Source organism: Prinia subflava, chromosome Z (genome assembly GCF_021018805.1).
Source record: "Prinia subflava isolate CZ2003 ecotype Zambia chromosome Z, Cam_Psub_1.2, whole genome shotgun sequence".
Taxonomy (NCBI): domain Eukaryota; kingdom Metazoa; phylum Chordata; class Aves; order Passeriformes; family Cisticolidae; genus Prinia; species Prinia subflava.
Window position 1 is genome coordinate 13,708,451 of NC_086283.1, and position 13,705 is coordinate 13,722,155.

The following is a 13,705-nucleotide window of genomic DNA, read 5'->3' on the forward strand; positions in this document are numbered from 1 at the left end:
AAAGGAGAACCAGGGTAACTGATCTTCAGGAACCTAGAGGCCACAGTTCTCTCACATCTGAACCACCTCCTATTTCAAATGCCTCTGTAACACAGCAAAGGTTATCTCAAAGCACTTCAGTGTAATATACAAAATAACAGAAGTGAATCTTATTGCTAGTCTTTACATACACCCTGCAACCAGTTGCTCTTCAGTAAGAGCTGGGATAAGCTACTGCCAAAAAACTGATTGTGTGAAGAAGAAACAACTAACTTTCACCCATTCAACAATCAGACATAAGAAAGGTCAGAAATGGGGTAAGGACTATACCACAGTGAAGAAGCAGTCACATTCAGGTTATGGTGTGTTGTGTTGCTTTTCTAATGGAGGAGAAACCATACCTCTCTTACCTCTGTCACTCATCTGGATACCAGAGAACTGTACAATGCATTTCTTGCAGCATCCAGTATTCACAATATTTAACATTTTCATTAGAAACAGTTACAAGTGTAAATAATAACCTGGAAATGCAACCATCAAAGAGCATGAACTTGCTTTGTGATTCAAATGCCATGACCTCAACTCCCCACTTATCTTCCCCAAATATGCTTGCATGCAATTGATTATTCACTTTTAACAAGTGAAGTGGACTTACACAGGTCCCTGAGTACACATGGAAATTATATAATGAAGGGACAAAGAGAAATGGACTAATTTTGAGACATCTTGGGTGAACATAGATAGCAGTCTGGTGACTGGGAGGGACTGAATAGGATCAAATGCCATTCTTCTTCCCTCACATTTTTCTCTGCTCTCATCCCAACTCTTGATGGCCACAATCGTGTTTTTACAGTGCTTAGAGATAATAGAAAAACATGTTCAAATAATATTTTAAGGAAAATAATTATATTTGGACTTTGCACTAAATATTAGTATTTAGTCATAAACATAGAGGATGTGTCTATAGACAGGCAACAATTTAACTTCTGGCTGTGCTTTACCTTACCTAAGAGAGAAAAGCTATCTGCAGACAATCAAGGGTATTTTTTTCTTTCATGTATGAAAAACAAGCGTAAGATGCCCATTAGAGCACACTGAAAACCAGCAGATCTATCATTTGCCTCAGCCCAGGACATAAAGAGGGGAAGAGGCTTCTTGCCAACCATTTGCTCTGGAATTCGAGTGGAACAGATCACTACTACACAAGGCAGTTGGCATTCTCACGACGAAAATACCAGGAATAACACATCCCTAGCTCCATGCTGCTCAGTGCATAAAATTTGTTGGTAGAGTGAAGCAAAGCACCAATATTGGCTACTACACCCACAGGCATTCAAAGCATCTCTATCAGCACTGCCTTACTCACCCCCTCCCAAAAAGAAACCACCACGAAAACAAACACACACCAAAAAAACTAACAGTTTCCTGAAAATATTCTGCTGTCTCACAGGACAAGACACCACAAGGGTTTCTAAAACGTAATCCATTTTATTTGCATAGTTAGTACTCCATTCAAGTTCAGCTTTAACGTGCTCCCTCTAAAATCTGTGTCTCCTGCTCACTTCAAGCAACCACCTCACAACTGTCTCAGCACAATGCAGTGCTAGCAGAGCTGCATGTCTTTGTTCAGTGCTCTCTCTCTATTTCTTGTACTTTCCTGAATCACAGCTCCAATGTCAGCAGCAATTTACTTTTTAGGATAAAGCTTCCTGCACATTTCCCAGTCTGGCTCCTTTTCAGTCTCAAGTGCCGCCTGTCTCTGCTGTGTATATGACAACCACAGGGACAACAAGGGTTGGGGTCATTTATTACCTCTGTCACTGGTTCAATGTGTGACCTTAACTGCATTAAAAAGGACCAAATCCTCATCTGCTGCTGTAAATTCAACACGCTCCAATGAAGTGAATCACACTGATTTAATGATTTGGCCTTTCATCCTTATAAGCCTCAATCACTCCATCTGTAATTCTTCATTAACTCTTATAAAAGCAACACTTGGATGTGTATGATCCAATCACTCCCAGCACACAGACTTGTAATTTAAGTAGGTAGAAGCAAGATATATATATATATATTTTTTTTTTTTAAATATACTTTTTTCATGTTGACCATGGACAGAATCCCATTACAGATTACAATGAAAATTAATAAAACTCTAGCAAATTAATCACATTAATCATGCAGTGCTGAAGAGCCATACACCTCTATTCCATTTCACCTTCTCCCTATGTGTCTGCTTAGAGCTTTAACACAGCACTGAGATAGACAGACCCATGGTTTACATCACATCCTCACAGTCAAAAAAGCAGGGCACTAAAAACTCTTACAAGGGATCAACTGTGCTTATGTCTCATGGAAGTCAATGGGACCACTTATGTCTTAAAAGAAGTACGTACTTTTGAGTGAAATGATTTTAAAAATACAACATCTGTGGTTATTAGCATTCATGAAATAAACTGTGAAAACTTTGCCTAACACTAGGCAGTTTAACTTACAAATTGTCCTTTGATTAATAAAAAGTAATTGTAGTACGCAAAGTTGCAGCTGTTGACTGCATTACCACAAAATAATATAACAGCAATGCTCTTTTCCAAATTCCTCTAAGCTCAACAGAAAAGAACAATTCCCAACTCATGTCTTGAAAAAAATCTGGTGATGCAAAATGAACTGATAACACTCAGACTGGGGATTCAGACTGACTGTAAACTTCCAGGCAAACTACTCACAGCTTACTAATTCTAATGAATGGGAACAACATGATTCCTGTTCCCTGCAGTTTTTACCACACATAAGATGTGTGCCTCATGGGGATGAACATTAAATACATTCATAATTACCATCCTCAATACTGTGTAATTTCATTATTTTAATTGCAAACTATCTGCTTACATTTCTTCATATGCTGATGTACTCCACTGGACACTACTTTCAAGAAGAATACATTTTTAGGAACCAATCACAGTACATTTGGAACTAAATCATGATACTTATCATATTCTACCTAAGATTTCCATGAACCTTAGCAAAGACTCAGGCAAGACCTCTTTTCTTATACTGAAATTATAATTATTTCTAGATCAAATTTATCACATTCATTTCCACTTGTCTTCTTGCTAATAAAAACAATGAAAGAGAAGAACACTCCAGACCACTCAACATATTCATATACTCAAATTCTAATTGCAAATTGTTAATCAAACATAAAAACACAGTGGCTCACATATCTGTAGCATTGAATAGAGCACACTTTAAGATAACTAAGTGCCATAGTAATGTCTGGATGCACACATACAAGCTTATACACACACAGCAAAGACCTGCATTTCATTTTGAAACCTGAAGGTGAACAAAGTCTAAGCATAAAACTGAGTCCACAAAGCAGGCACAGAAAGAAATAAAAGAAACCAACTTGAAAACTCAGAGCTGCCTAAAGAGATCAAAAACATCATGGAAGTTTCTAAGAATTCTACAGAAAATGAACATCTAATTTAATTTAGATTTAAATTTCCCTCCACTCCAGGAGGGAAAACATCTTCTGTTCAGAACTACTTAACACAGCTGCTGAACCAGGCCCTCCTACACTGCAGCACAACATGTGAATAAATTATCTGGCATTTCATAGCTTACAGTCTCAACTCAATACAAACTTCCATTAATGTTAGTATTCAACTCTAAGTTCAACACAGAAAATTCTACAAAAAGATGGTATATCACAATTTCCATTTATCCCAGGTATTACATAAATATCCAGGTGATAAATGGAGGAGTAAAGGTCTTTGAAGTCATCAGCTGTGTTTCCCCTACTTAGCAGTGACCTACTCTGTGACCAAGAGAGCCATAAGAACCTCCCCCTCTCATCAGAATTACAATACCAGGAATATTTTAACCTAATAGGTATTTTAACTTCATGTTTAGATTTTAGAGTCCTTAGATATAAGAATTTCTTTACTGTACATTCATGGATGTCTCTGGTATGCTTTGTCACTGTTAACCACTGTACAGCTTCTAAAAGGCTTTAATCAGGATCCATCATTATGTCCCAGTTGGTACCATTTGCTCCTCTTAATCACCAAATATAACTCCCAAAGCTAATCTGACTTCCTGAAACATCAGGGACGCTAAGTGACAGCGTTTTTACAAGAGCGGGTGCTTTATGCCAGTCCTGAAAGTCTAATCAAATAATTAACTTCTTAGCAGGGTGCAATCCATTTGTCTTCTGCCTCCTGGCTGGGATGACAGAAAGCAGAGATAACTACATCGTGCCTAGAAGTTTGGTAGGAAGACAAATTGCTCTTTCTTTACAACATGTTCCTTCGTGTCTAAGCAACACAAATCTGTAGTCAACATTTTGCCTCCAACAATTTTAGCATATACAAAGGATCAACAAATAGATAGAAACATAAATTTGGTGAGCAAGGATGCCAACAGCAATGGAGAAATGATGGCAGAAATAACCTCTAATGTCAATTCAGAGTGAGCAATTTGGAGACCTGTCTCCCAACAGGAGAGATGCCTATGTAGACACACAACTGCTCAGAAACTCAAGGAACAAATCCAACTCACCTCTCAACCTAGAGAGAAAATAAATGCCTAGAACAGAGAGTTAAAGAAAAAGATGGCAGAAATGCAAAATATATTTGAAAAGTTAGTAAGAGACAAAAATTGAAAAGAGAAGTTTGGTGATTAAACCATGTCTGAATGAGGAAGAGTCCTAAAGTAGTCTCAATTTATTTTTTAATTCCATTGAAAGATAAGTCACAGTATCTGACTTACTGCATAATGACATCCTCTCAGAGCCAGTCAAACTGAACTGGAACATAGAAAAAGGATTTTCTAAACAAACACGCTAAAAGGTTCAGTTTTTCTTGTGCTAGCGCATAGATGTTAACTAATTCAGTTCCGCCAAGCATATGCTTGACTTTGAGAATAATCTCACTCCCACTCAGTAAAACACTTAAAAGTGCACACTTCTAAAACATAAGTGATCCCATTGACTTCAAACGGGACATAAGCACAACGCCAAGTGCTTTGCTGAATCACTGCACAAAGACATAATTTAGCCCCCTTCACTGGATGAATTGGACATCCTGTGTCTTGCCATTTCATAATAAAAGACCAAAAACAAGTAAAGCAAACCTTAAAGGGTCAAATTAACTATGTAGTAACTGTAACCCAAGTTGTCCTGTTCTGAGCGCTTTTTACTGTTATTGTGAAAGCTGAAATGAATTCTCAGTATACTTTATACACTAAGAACAAATGAATGTGTTATTTTCTCAAATTTATGCACAAGCCTAATTGCTATGCAGGCACAATTAAGAAGATCTAAGAAATGCAAAACCAAGATACCATATGCTTCTCAGTTCCAAAAATCAGAGACAGAAGAGCAGATTTCACACACTTGTGTGTGAACACAAAACTCGGATTAAAAGACAGCTAAATGCAGCAGGTCTCCAGTCTTGAATGTATTCAAGAGGTGTACAAAAACAAGTATGGGTATTTCCGAATTAATTCAATAAGTAAACAGTTTGCAGTAATTATTTAAAGGCTAATAATATTAGGTTCAAAAAAAATTATTCAGAATGATATATTCATTCATTTCTGCATGTATACTTACAAGAAACCAACATTTGTATATCCCTGACCTCTGATTCTACACAAATCTAAAATTTTGCTGATTTAGTTATGTTCTTTTGAGATAAGTGAGATGAGTGGTTTTCGCATATTTCTTTTTACCCAAGCATATTTTCTCTGCTTTACTAGCACTGGGTAACAAAGTTGCAAGGGAGACACATCAGTTAACAGGGGGGAAAATTCATAAAATTAGGCTGTGCAATCTCAGTTACAACATCAGCACTCATAACTTGTAATTACAAGCTCACAGCTAAAAATTTTGGGCAGCTTTAAGTTTTCACTCATGGCAGTGTCTAGTCATGACTTACTCCATCACACCTAAGCTCTTGAGTATTAAATAACAATAGAGCTGCCACATTCTCAAAGTTGCCTACAAATATCAGAGGGCGTATTGTGAATATACATGTACAGTCTCACAGCTGTTGCAAAAACAGTAATTCAAGATCCAACTCACTCCTGGCAGAAAATATTATTCCTATTGCAGCTGGTTTTATAAACACTGGCCTTTCCCATTTAAAACATTTGCTTAGACACAGACAATAATTTTAGATGCTTCTGCTTAGATCTACCTTGTTCACAGTGAAAAATGTCCGTCAGAAAGCTTTACTGCACCTGAAAGTGAAGCAAACAAATGAATCATTACAGTCAGTAACTCAGTGTTCACATGGACATCATTAACCATATTCCTCAAAGTCTGTACTGGGACCAGTGTTACTGAAGATCTTCATCAACAAAAAAGACAGTGAAAGCAAGTGCACTCTCCACAAGTCTGTGGATGACACCAAGAACAGCTCTAAAGTGGAGGTATGTAGATTTAGATTGAAAATAAAGAACAAACTTATGATGAAAGTTGGGAGACACTGGAATAAGTTGCTCAAAAAACACTCCAGGCCCCTGGAAGTGTTGAAGGCCAAGATGGGTTGGGCTTTGAGCGACATGGTTTAGTGAAAAGTACTCCTGCCCATGGCAGTGGGGTTGGAACAAGGTAGTATTTAAAGGTCCCTTCCAACCCAAACCCCTCTGTGAGTCTGCCCAACTGCCAGAGCTGCAGCGTTGAAAGGCACCTAAAAGCTATCAGCTGCACAAAGCCTGCTAAAATAACTCTCTAAAGCAAGAGACCTTGCATACTAATGACAAATGAATATTCCAGGTGAACCTCAAAGGTACCTCAGAACTGATTTTGGGATGGGTGGTGCTAGAAAAGTCCCTTAATGAGCAACATAAAAATAAAAAAAGCCTGCACCAAAATTCAGATTCTGCACTCCAGGAGGGAAAACATCTTCTGTTTAGAACTACTTAACACAGCTGCTGAACCAGGCCCTCCTACACTGCAGCACAGCATGTGAATAAATTCCCAAAACACAGCCCATTTACATCTGATTACAGAAACATCTACTGATCACCACATATTCTAATTCTCATGTCTGCCCTGATCTTTTTGTTACATAACGAAGCTTTCAAACTGGAACCAAGAGGCAAGTTAATGCACTTGTAAGCCACTGACATTACCAACCTATGAATTCTTGTTACTTAACGAAATGAGTAACAGCAGATCTCTTAGCATATTTACTCTCATTGTAATGCCATGAATTTATTTTCCAAAAATGGTATGTGTTCCTTGATCATTCTTCTTTAGGAAAAAAAAAAGATAAAATTATCTAACCAAAACACTCTGCTACTTGTTAAACACATAAACAGGGAGTGTTCTGTGAGAAGATGGGAACTGCACCCAAAATTCAAAAGAGCAACATCTCCTGAATTCCAACATCAGTAGTAAGATTAAGCAATCTTATTTTGAAAATTTAAAGCATGTTCTGAAGCCTGATAGAGTAGACCTACTTGTTATTCTTGTGAGGATATACACAGATGACATATACAAATAGCCAAAATACAGATAGCATGAATGAGGAACAAGCACACACCCTCTGGAAGTCTCACCATGTTGGTAAGCATATTAATACTAGCAGCTCTTGTTAGACAACAGGCAGTCATTTTGCACTTGTAAAAGTCATATTTAAGCAAGCATCCTGCTTGCAGACTCTCTCTGCAGACTGTAAAAACACTGCTAACAAAACAACACAGAGAGATGGAGTTAAAGTCCACAGAGCGGATATGATCAGAAGTAATGAGGGAGAGGTCTGTCCCTCTGGACAGCAAACCACCAGATTCAGAACCATCAAACCAACCTTCTGCTTTAGCAGAGCAGGATATATTTTGCATTAAAGTTCTGGAACTTTTAAAGTATTACCAAGAAATTGAACTAGTGACAGCATTGTGCCATCCAGCTTAGATGAGATATTCAAAAATATCTGATGCACACCAGTCTTAACCAGTCAGTCTTGCTGAGATCTTTTGAAAAACCACAACTGTGTGCAAAGGGACAAAAAAGACTTCTAAAAACCTACTCTATCTGACTACAGCTTACACAGACAATAGCAAAAAGATGCACAAGCTTCTTGAGATAATTTCCCAGAGTGTTATATTCAATGTCTTTATGTTCATTGATGACAGACTATGACAACAGCAAATCTCCGTCATTTTTTCTGTCAAGAACATATGTCACAAAGGCAAGTACCACATGCAGGAGATGTCTAAGAAATGAGGCAATAATCTTCCAGCATCTGACAGCGACCAGACAGTGCAACTTAGAAGAGTAAAACACTGAACAGAAATTAAGCCTTTTCTTAAAAAGAAAATGCTGCTACAATAAGCTTCAAGATAATTTTTGTACTTCAACTGGTGATAAAAATATCTTGTATTAAAAAAAGAGCTTCCGATTTCAGAAGCCATGTATAATTTTTGATTAGATCAATGCTTGTAGGTCCTGTCTCAGTCACCCTGTTTATTTAATCACACCCACATTTAAGAAAATATGGTCAACACTTCAATAAGCTTCCAATTCAAATACAAAACAAATCTGAAAAGTCAAAGGTGAAGAATGAAATTTAAAGGATAGCATAGAAGCCAGTTATTTTGTGATAGTATAACATTTTCTAGTATGGTTCTAAATTAGTCTTAAAAATAGGTATTACACATTACATAGACCTCTGATGGAAGTCAGTAGAAATTGGATTTCCTTCTCCTCTGCCTTGACTCTAGAGATACTATAGGTATTTTGCAACCTTTTTAGTTAGCCACAGTCTCTTCTTTCATGCTAACATTAAGTTTTTAATTCATCATTTATAATTCAAATGAGGATTTCTTTCCATAGTCAAGCAAAAGGCTTAACAGAATAAAGGAACTCTCTCTTGGTGAGCACACTTCTTGGTCTTAAACTTTCCTATATACATTCACTGAGTATCCCAAGGAAGTGGATTATCACTGACCTTTGAGTCTTTCCCTTTTTGACTTTTGCCATTTCCTATCAAATCTACTGTGCAAATCACAGTCCCTGAGTGTTGTGGTGTGGATTTTTGCTTTGAGTCTTCAGGCTAGCTTTCTATTTCATTTGTGTGTTACGATTTAAATTATACATGCCGTTATGTGTCAATTCTCTGTATCCCTGCCTCTGTTTCTAGAACCTTCCTTGCCAATCTTCCCTCACTCGATATATCATTTGCTGTTTTGTATCATTACACTGCTTCTGCTATTCTCATTGGATCTAGTTCTGTATTCCCTGCCCTAGACTCCTCCCTGAGTGCATTCTCATTGGTTGTTTGCTTTGTATCGCCCCGTCTATAAAACCCACGGGGGACATGTGCTCCCGGTCTTTGGGGTCCAGCTTTTAGTTGTTATGCTTCAGTTATACCTGTAATAAATCTCCTTAGTTTACCTCAAGACCTGTCTCGCCTCTGCTTTATCTCTGCGCCCCAAAAGCAACTGCCGAGACAACCGAAGTCCAGAGCGGGGAGGGAAAGTCTCCCCGGGGGGAAATGTGTCGCACCCCAATGCTGCCTTGTGCGTCCTGGGAAACGCACACCGCAACACCTGAGGAATTCCAAATTATCCCATCAGACATACTTCTAAAGGGTTTGTCTCCATTGCTTATTTAATGTCCAATTATCAAATCAATTAAAAAATGACTGTAGTTGTTTTAAACATATGAAATTTTAAATTTTTATTAATGTTTTTGAAAGATCATGTATCATATCTGTGCCTCTTTCTGTCTTCAACCCAGCTGCAAAGTGGGTAGAGTTCTTTAATTTCCATCACATGTGGAAAATTACACTACAGCTGTATTACTTTTCTCTTAATTATATCAATAAATTTCGTATCTCTGCTTTAGTCCTAAATTCCCATCAAGAAGGGCAGAGATTGCACTCTCTATCACCTCTTGAAGTCATTATTGCTCTAATAATTATGTCAAGGGTTACAACACTTGTTGGCTGTGAGCCAAAGACCGCTCTATAAAATATTATGATGCCTTCTCTTTCAGTCTCTTTTTAGATCCTATCACAAACAATTTCAGAAGACATGGCCAGCTGAAAAACAGGTGTAACTTCAGTAAAGTCCAACAGTCCTTTATTACGTACACAGCATAAACATAAACACACAATTCTTCATCCTGCTGAAATAGTAAATACATACATTCTCTCAGATTCATATGGTCAGGCTCAATTTTGCCCTGAGATTTATCTCATATTTAAAGCAATGGGGCAGACTTTTCTCATGCCCAGACTCCAGCTGACTACTTTTGTGCTCTATCTTGTCCTTGACTCAGAACCCTTTTGAGTTCTTCACAACAAAAGTCAGGTGAGACGGCCAGGTACAACACACACAAGTCAGGTAAGACAGACAGCTCTCTCCACAGCCACTCTCCTCCCCAGCAGCCTTGGCCTTTCCAGCCGTCCTGCCTGCGCCATGCTCACGTAGGACGTGCCTCCCCCGGAGCTGCAGCGGCATGGCCCAGGCACAGGGAGCCAGTCCTCCTGTGCCCAGCTGGCTGTCACCGGGAGGTCCTGGAGGGCCTGGTAGGCGGCCTGCTGCAGCAGCTCGGCGGGGTTTGGCTCATCTCTGCCTCTGCAGGAAAGCTGGAACACTGGAGAGCGCTGAGGGACGGGCTCAGCCAGATGGAACGGTGCCAGGCGGCTGCTAGGCACAACCCGCCACGGCCTTGGGCCAACATCACAGAGGGCAAGGGCTCAGAGCCCACGTGGAGACAAAATTTGAGCAGGCATCAAAGCTCCCCAGCCCTTTGCCCAGCCCCAGGAGGCAGAGGAGGGTCTCAGCTGCTGCAAAGGAAACCAGGATAGGCTGACAAACAAGGGGAACAAGACAGAACCTACTGAAGTCCTGGGGCAGCCCAGCCAGGCTGGATTTGTCCAAGAGAGGCCAAATTCAGATGGAGAGGTCTCAGCCTCTGGAGAGCCATGCTGCCCCTTGCATTTTGCTCCCTTCCTTGTGCCTTCCATGAGATGGGAAAGACAGCCTCAGCTTCTCCAGGAACATGCTGCCAGGGCAACTGCTCCTGCAAGAACTATAAGCTATCTACTGGCTTTAGGAAAACCCTGACTTGACGAAGAGGTACCTAGGGCACCTGCATCATTGCTACCTGCAGGGAGACATTCTCAATAGACAAAAAAAATGTGGAAAGACTTGGAAGAGAAAGAGACATTTCTCTTCTTGACACACATTCACAGCTCCAGCAAGGCTTGGGGTGGGGGGCAGGACACTGCAGGCAAGGTCACAGGTACTCTAACAGTGTCTTTGACCAACTTCTAGCCAAATCAATGCAGGGATGTAGGAATCCATCACTGAGACTTTCCACTGTGGACAAGGAAAACTCATCCAATTTCTGGTCAAGACAGAGTATACATAAGTTATAACCACAGGGTACTCTGTGGTTTTACCTGTGACATCACGGAGATGTGAGCAACTGGGATGGAAAATCAACCCAAGACATAGGTACATGAATTGCAGGGAAAAACAATCCCAAATGGGAGTTTCTTCAGGAAAACTGCTGCTACTCCAGTCTGCAGTAGGCAGTTTCCCAGACAGAGAGGTAAAGCTGACTTTACTCTTGATCTTATAGAAAGGAACTCTAACCCATTTCTACAAGATATAAGTGAAGGATTCTATGATGACTATTAGAGGGGTCTTGCCTCCAGCCAAGAGGTTATGAGGGACAACTGGATTTACTGGACTGTGTGGATCCAGTGGCTTGGAACATTAGAAACACATGAGTACAAGGCTCTGGCAGATACCAGTACAAAGGGTACCCTAATGGCATTGAATTATGTTGTTGGTCTTGTATAACTCTTCAGAGACAAAGGAAATCAAACAGCTGTCCACCTTGCCTGGTCTCTCGAGGGGTTACTGACAGTTGAAGGACCACAGGTACTGATCACTACCATAACAGTGCACCAGCAGCAATGTCACATCAAGCCACACTCCATGCCTCTCATCCATGAGCTGAGTCACCAACTCGATCATCAAAGAGTTGTCAGTAGGAACTGCTCAGCCTGCAACAGTTCCATATGGCCAGTGGGAAAGTCTAATGGAGAACAGCAATTAACAGTAGATTATTGTGACATGACTGAAATCAACCTGCTGCTACACTAGACACACTTCAACATGAACTGAAGTCAAAGGCAGCCTAGTGTTGCACCAAAACTGGTACCACTAATGTGTTTTTCTCAATTCCTTTGGCAATGGAGCTCGCTTGCACTTGGTGGGGTGCCCAGTTTACCTGGAATCCCCCACCCCTAGGGGAGCGACACAGCTCTACTATCTGCGATGGATCAATTCACACTGCACTGGAACAAGAGAAACTCAGGAACACCCCCAGTAAACTGCTGACACCATCATGTGGTACCCCATACAGCAGAAAGCTTTTGAGAAACAGAAAAAATACCTCAAATCTTTCTGGAATCTGGTTTTGACATTAAACAAGTTAGGTCAAGGGACTGAACAGGAATAAAATGGTAAAAGAGAGTTTGTTAGATCCCAGTGGTGTGATCAACAAAATCACACCTGTATATCCACCAATTAGAAGAAACACACACGCTTTCTGAGGCCTTGTAGGTTTCTGGAGAATACACAGTCCAAATGACTGTCTGATTGCCAGCTCTATCAAGCGACCCAGAAGAACAATTTCACATGGGGCTCTGAGAAACAACAAGCCTTTAAACAAATCAAACAGTTCTAGTGACCAGTCTAGACAAGACAAGATGTAAAAGACATACACAACAGTCAGGGAGAACAGAGCTTCCTGGAGCCTCTGGCAGAAAGCACCAGGGGAGCCTTGAGGTCAGCTAGGCATTTACAGTCAGGAACACAGAAGATCTGAGGCCTGCTATTCTCCAAATGGAGAAATACTGCCAGAAAAACTGTTCTGAGTTTTGTTAAGTATATTGTGCTAATAAGGAAAGCAAAGTACTCAAGTATATGAAAGCTGGTTACTCCTCTAAAAAGATGGTACACCATTTCTTCAATAAATTACTTTAAAGACAAGTAGTTTCATACCTGTAAGAGAGCTGATAATCTTCAAATCTGAAGCCTAGGTGCTTTCTTTTTTCATCACATAAAGTGATTTAGACTCAGGAGAAAAAGAGATGTGTTTCACGGCCACAGCTATCTGACTGTTCTGCAAAAATGCAGAGCAAGGCAAAAGTCAACAGATGGCTGTCACAAAATCACAGAATATCCCAAGTTGGAAAGAACCCACAAGGATCATGGATCCAACTCCTGGCCCTCACAGGACAATCCGAAGAATCACACCATGTGTCTTTAGCAGAGAAGAAAGTTAACGACAGAGCAACTTTCTCACCTTCACAACAACTTTAACAAAACAGACTTTCATTAAACTGCATTATTTTCTAGTAATGGTCAGGGTTAAACCTCTGGAGGCCAGGATTTCATGTTTACATCTAATAGAAAGTCAGCTTAGTGCAGCAACACATTGCTTGTATATTTCTTGCACTTTTAACTCCTAGAGGGACATCAGAGAGATTGAATATAGGGAAAAAAACCCCAACCTTTCAAGAAGCAAAAAATTATTATTTTAAGAATGCAGCTGTAGACAACTGTAGAAAAACAGAGGTAGTGAAGAACAAATCCCTTAATTTTGGTGAATCTTATAACTGGACAACTCAAAAATGAGGTCAACATCCCTAGAGGCAGTGTCAGGAAGGTCCAGGGCAAACAAAAGCTTAAA

At 39.9% G+C, this 13,705-nt stretch overlaps 1 protein-coding gene across 5 annotated transcripts in view; it reads right to left on the reverse strand.

Moving 5' to 3' along the window:
- CCSER1 (coiled-coil serine rich protein 1) overlaps nucleotides 1–13,705 on the reverse strand; it is a 616,060-nt gene that overhangs the window by 553,775 nt on the left and 48,580 nt on the right. For 2 of the 5 annotated variants that reach the window (XM_063422969.1, XM_063422970.1), the window contains exon 2: nucleotides 6,180–6,222. The exons of the other annotated variants lie outside the window; for them this stretch is intronic. The gene's annotated coding sequence lies outside the window, so the exon portion shown is untranslated. The remainder of the gene's footprint in view (nucleotides 1–6,179; nucleotides 6,223–13,705) is intronic. 5 annotated transcript variants of the gene reach the window in all.